This window comes from Phlebotomus papatasi, unplaced genomic scaffold (genome assembly GCF_024763615.1).
Source record: "Phlebotomus papatasi isolate M1 unplaced genomic scaffold, Ppap_2.1 HiC_scaffold_303, whole genome shotgun sequence".
NCBI lineage: Eukaryota > Metazoa > Arthropoda > Insecta > Diptera > Psychodidae > Phlebotomus > Phlebotomus papatasi.
Window position 1 is genome coordinate 898 of NW_026604527.1, and position 6,260 is coordinate 7,157.

The 6,260-nt window shown below is 33.5% G+C and overlaps 1 long non-coding RNA gene across 1 annotated transcript; it reads left to right on the plus strand.

The window, feature by feature from the left end:
• Window positions 1–2,658: 2,658 nt before the first annotated feature.
• Window positions 2,659–4,021, plus strand: LOC129809065 (uncharacterized). Its single transcript, XR_008752536.1, has 3 exons — window positions 2,659–2,895; window positions 2,963–3,192; window positions 3,930–4,021. It is a non-coding gene; the product is annotated as an uncharacterized LOC129809065 (long non-coding RNA).
• Window positions 4,022–6,260: the final 2,239 nt, after the last annotated feature.

Genomic DNA, 6,260 nt, shown 5'->3' on the forward strand with positions numbered 1-6,260 from the left:
AATTTTGCTGACCGCAAAAACCCGCGAAAAATTTCGCGGCCCGCGAAAATCCGCTGGTATATATAAATATATATACTATGTTTATATGTATGTATATATATATATACATGGAGAGGGAGTGAGAGAGAGGGAGAAATGGCGCAATACTATGTGTGACGCCGCCTCTCCCGCTTTTTTCCCCACCTGACGCTACGAGCAAAATTTTCTTAAAATTGCAATCTTTAACTTGAAATATCTCGAGAAATCATGGAGCGATCTCCAATTTTTTTTTTAAATTGGTCTACTCAAGTAGCGCTACAACATGAACATAAAATAATTCAAATTGCATAAGCCAGTTTCTAGAAAACCTATAAAAACCGGTTTTAAACCGGTTTTTCAAAAATCTAAAAACATAGAAATTATCGTACGCGCAAGTAGATATATTTAAAAAAAAAAATTTATGAAGATATCTCTTTCCAAACCGGAGATATCGCGTACTACGGACGGCCGAACGGCCGGCCGGACCCGAAAATGGCGGACTATCATTTTTGGCATCAGGGATGTTCAAAACATATACCCTGTGAATTTCAGCTCGATCGGAGCACTTTTAGAAAATCGGAGTATCACAATAGGTGTGATTATGAAGGAATCACACCTAAAAATGGATCGAGCAGTGATAGCTGCGCGAGAAAGATGCACAAACGAACACTGTACATGGGTGGGCAGAGAGAAGGCAGAAGGCCCGAGAGAGATCCCACAACCCAACTGACCAAAGTTAACAACCAACAGCTCTGGGTACCAGAATATTAACAGCGCTGGTAACAGTTTTGGGCCAGTGGAAAGTAGCATTGAGTTGGCCTAAAATTGTTACCAACGCTGGCAAGTTTTTAAGGTACAGCACACGAGTAGCGTAACGGCGAATTTCGTAACTAAAACGCGTCTTGTTCAGGATGACATCTGGACATTTTCCACCGCGGAAAATGTATAAAATTTAGTTTTTTGCAGTATCTTAGTGGAAAACTTTTCTTCTGAAAGGTAAGTTTAAATCAGTGTGCAAATTTTTTCTTTATTTTCCTCAAGAAATACTCTCTGAAGTGCCTGAAATTGCGTAGATTCGTGGTTTTTTAAGATTTTCCGATTTTCCACGTCCTGCTGGTCTGAGATCGGCCAGAATCCCTTAAATATCGCATTCGTAGCCCTCATTGATGAACTTCCAAACCGATTTTCCACTTCCGGCCAGATATTTTCGCCCAAAAATAGAAAATTTCCCACAAATTATGCAAATGCGCGACCTCCCAGATTTTAACGTGTTTTTCACGTCCTGCTTGCCCCTAATTGGCCAGAATTCTTTTCCATTCTCCTCACTGATATACCCTCTACACGATTTTCCACTTCCGGCCAGAGATTTCTATCCAAAAATAGAAAATTTTCCACAAATAATGCAAATGCGCAACCTCCCAGATTTTAACGTGTTTTTCCGTCTTGCTGACCTGAAATTGACCAGAATCCTTTAGATGCATCATAAATAGCCCTCACTGATGTACCTTCTACCTATTTTTCCACTTCCGGTCAGAGAATTCCACTCGAAAATAGAAAATTTTCCAGGAATTGTGTGAATGCGCGAGCTTGTTAATTTTGATATATTTTTCGCATTCTGCTTGCAAAAATTCATCCTAAATCACTTGGATTTCCCATCCAAGGTCTTCACTGGTATACCCTTTCCACGACTTTCCACGACTTTCCATTTCCGGCTAAAAATTTCTATCTAAAACGAGAAAATTTTCAAGAAATCATGCAAGTGTCCGCATTCCGGAAGTTGCACATTTGTTCTTATCACGCTGACCAAAAATCGACTAGAATAAATTGGATGTCTAATCCACAACCCTCATTGGAATAATATTTTTTACGATTTTCCACCTTCGGCTGGAAATTTCTTCCAAAAAATAGACAATTTTCCAGAAGTTACACGAGTACGCGGACTTCGGAATTTTTATACTTTGTTGATCGTCATTGTGGCCAGAGATCTTCTCAAATTCCTAAAATGTGTTTTTTACATCACTTATTGGCATACTTTCTTCAGGATCTTCAACTTCCGTTCCGACATTTCTGCTTAAAACCAAAAATTAGACTTATCATTTTTTTTATTTTTTCTTACATGATTCTGAGGATGAATCACATGAACCTGTGGGCCTGAAAGCGGATTTGGGAAAGTCTAGCACGGAGAAAATTCCGACAGATCATCCCAAAGGCAAGAGACAAGAGGCAAGGAGGCAAGAGACAAGACAGCACCAGACAGCTTGAGAATAAGTGCAACAATTCCTGCCTCATTCGGTATTTTTAAGATATTGTGATTTTCTTTATTTTTTTTATATGAAATAAAATGTAATTTAATTAAAAAAATGTTTTATTATTTAAAAAAGTAAAAAACGATTTTGAAAAACTCTTGTTAACACAGAAGTAACACTGGTGTTAACAGAATGGTAACAACTCTGGTAACAGAATGTTAACAGCGACAGGTAAAAATTTAGCTACACACAGAAAAATTTGTACACAAAATTTTCTGTACATAAAAACAATAACTTTTTGTGCACATTATTTGCTACACCAAGAGATCACGAAAAAGTGTACGCAATGATTTGTTCACCGAAAGGAGCTAAGATCGTGTACATTTAGTACTCTAGCAGTTTTTCTCTCTCAGCGAGAGAGAGATTGAGACAAATCATAGCACAAAGAGAGAGAGAAAGTAAGTCGCATGGTACAAGTACGGAGAATTTAGCACAATATTCTCATCTTTTGACAGTTTCTCGCGAATCATGGCGGATGTTATAAATACGGTGATCAAATATGATGGTGAAAACGCGTGGTTTAGTGTCGATTTCCGTGAGAAAAAAGTGTTTTTAGACCTGGAAAAAGCAGGTAAGTTTTCCATACATCTGTGAAATTCTTCAGAGAAGCGGTTTATTATGTTTTTTTTTGTCTACAGCTCGAGAATAACTCCGGAAAACTGGAGGTGTTTGATGAAACTGACGCCGTCAATTTTCTCAGCATTTGGCAGGAAATATATTTATTTCAAATGCTGCTCCCTTGCCAGATTGAGATTAACCAAGGCCATCCCTTGCTCCACAAAGTGGCAGTAAATTGGAAGTCACTGTGGAGGTGGCTCCACCAGCTCTTATGAAATCGCCAGATCTTTTCTACAAGTTCATCGTAAAGGTAATCCGCCACATTTTCTAAATCTAAAATTTACTCTATTCGAGGTTTCCAATTCAGATTAGATTAGAAAGGGGGCTGTACCTTACAAGACAGCAGCACCCAAGCCTCCATTTGGGCCCCATTGTGTCCAAGTTTTCAGTTAGTGCATTAGGCATATGATAATTTCAAGAAAAATTTGAAACTTTCGAAATATTAAATTAAATAATTATTTAATTTGAAGAAAAAAACAAACATATTTTTTTCTTCAAATTTTATTGTATAATATGTTTAAGATTTTAAAATTAATAAATTTAGTCATAATTCAAACAATTTTCTATCCTAATTCTTTTCAAAAATTTTAAAGAAGCGCATGTTGAAATTTTCATATCGTTCTTGAAATTTTGTGAAATTTTATACTACTGCTATAAAAATAATTTTTATAAACATAAAAATAATTTTCTGCCATTTATTTCCAAATTTTTAATTATCTGATGTGATATGTTTCGATAGTTAATGAAATTTTTAGAAAAACATTTGCTTGAACCAATTAAATGAATTTATTAATTAACCAAACAACTTTCTATACCAATTTTTGTCGAGCCGCTCTTAATAATGGGTTTTCCATGCAAAAAGTTAGTAATATGGTAGAAAACGTATTTCTTCACTGATTTGGATCATATTTACCTCCTCTTTTCCATTTAATGTTACTAATAGACTGACTGAGAATTAACTTATTCTAATCTAAATAATTGTTTCAGAATGGTCCCCAGAAATATACGAGTTGTTGAATAACGCTTCTCCGTTCAACTGGAAGTAGCCGTGAAACTAAGCGACCATCTTTGAAGCAAGTATTCAAAGATTTTATAGCATTCCAGTCGGGAAATTAATAAATAACTCCAAAATCGTCTCCAACCATACTTATTTAAGGTGGAACACGATTAGATATAAGGCTCTTTTATGTGTCAGTTGATGAATCACTAATTGTGATGAATTGTAAGTAAAATTGCTGAAAAAAAATCTAAATATATATATATATATATATATATATATATTTAAATGGATAGTATCCAAGTAAAATGATACAATTTTGATAAAAAACACATAATATTTTTCTGGAATTTTTTTCAACATAATAAAAATATTATTTAATTCAAGCTCTTATGCATATAAAAGTACATTTGAACTATACTTTCAAACATTTTCAATAAAAAAATTTTAAAAATTCAGCTTTTGGGGCTTTCTGGGGATTTTTGGAGACCTTTTTTGTAAAAATATGCTTTTCGGTGGACAAGATTTCTCGGAATTGGTTCATCTGAAATCCAATAACTAAATATTTTTTGTTATCTGATGAGTCAAATTAGTCCACGAATGAAGAATTTTTGAAAAAAAAATTTTGATTTTAGGCAAAATTTAGAATAAGTTCTGATCAAACAAACATAAAATTCTTCGTTCAAGGACTGGCTTAACTCATCGATTAGCAGGGAATATATGATTTTTAGATTTCAGATCAACCAATTATGAGAAATTTTTTTCACTGAAAAGTATATTTTTTCCAAAAAAATCTCTAAAAATCAGGTATTACCATGGCTAAATTTTTAAATTCTTTAAATAAAAATTTTAGAAAATATAATTCAAATATTGTACTTTTTATATGCTTGAGAGCTTCAATTACATTTTTTTTTATTATTCTGAAAAAAATTAGAGAAAATATTTCATTTTTAAGTCTTCTTGATCCACGTAACTTTTTAAGGTAAAAACAAAGAAAGAAATATGTATGTAAAATATGTATGTTGACAAAATTAAACACAAGAAATATTTCTCACTTTGCATAATTAACTCTTATTATTATATAGTTTCCAAAAAAAAAAAAATGTGTATAGAGAAATTGTTATATTTTAGTTATATTTAAATAAAATATTTTTAGTAATGACTGAATAATGTTTCTTTTAGCGATAAGTCACACAATGGAAGCTATAATTTAAAAATCTGAGTTATCGTTGAAAAATGCTATTAGTCTACATACAGAAAGAATATTTTGTAAAATTGTTCGTAAATGTTTGTGAATTCCTATTGGGGATTTACGAAATGCTCGTAAATCATATAACTCACTAAAATGTTTCTAAAGTATTATATTTTTTCGCAAATACTGTCCGTAACATGATCAACCAATGAGCATTTTTTGTTCTTTTACAAACATTTGTTCGTACATTTTTGTTTGTAAAAGAACAAAAAATGCTCATTGGTTGATCATGTTACGGACAGTATTTGCGAAAAAATATAATACTTTAGAAACATTTTAGTGAGTTATATGATTTACGAGCATTTCGTAAATCCTCAATAGGAATTCACAAACATTTACGAACAATTTTACAAAATATTTTTTTCTAAAACTTGCTCAAAACATTAACCGTGATTAAAAAAAAAATAAAACAAAAAATACGCAAAATGTTAACAAATGTTAAAAATTTCTCCACCAAATGTTAAAAAATTGTGTACCCAATGGTAAAAAGTTGTGTACCAAAAGTTAACAAATTGTGTACCAAACACTTGCTTAAAATTTTGCCAAACACTTTTTCAAATCTGGGCAGCCCTCGGTGTAACAATTTTGTGTACAAATTTTTCTGTGTGTATTAGTTCCACTAGTGTCCACCATGAACGCAAAAGTGTCTCATTTTGGAACAAAAAGTCAGATGAATTTGTTAGGCAACCTAACAACTCTGTTAACAGAGTTGTTAACAGCTGGCTACCAACTGTTAACACCTGGTCAGTTGGGAAGTGAGATATCGCCTGCGAAACATTCCAGCAAAAGCCACCACCACCAAAATATCATAACGCGGCAAACTCAAAGTCCACTCAAGGCCGAATACAAACCCCAACAGGGCTAACAAAATCAAGTAGGGCACAGAAGAGCACGAGATCGACTCATTATCATTTCCCAGCATCTCTGTACTCAGACCATAGCAGGATACGTACTCTATTTAGAAAAGTGTTATGGGGAATGGTTTGACTTCTAAGCTGTTCAGGAAGTAAATTATATAAACTGGGCCCCAGATAAGGAAAGGAGCGTTTGAACCATTCCTTTTTCGGAA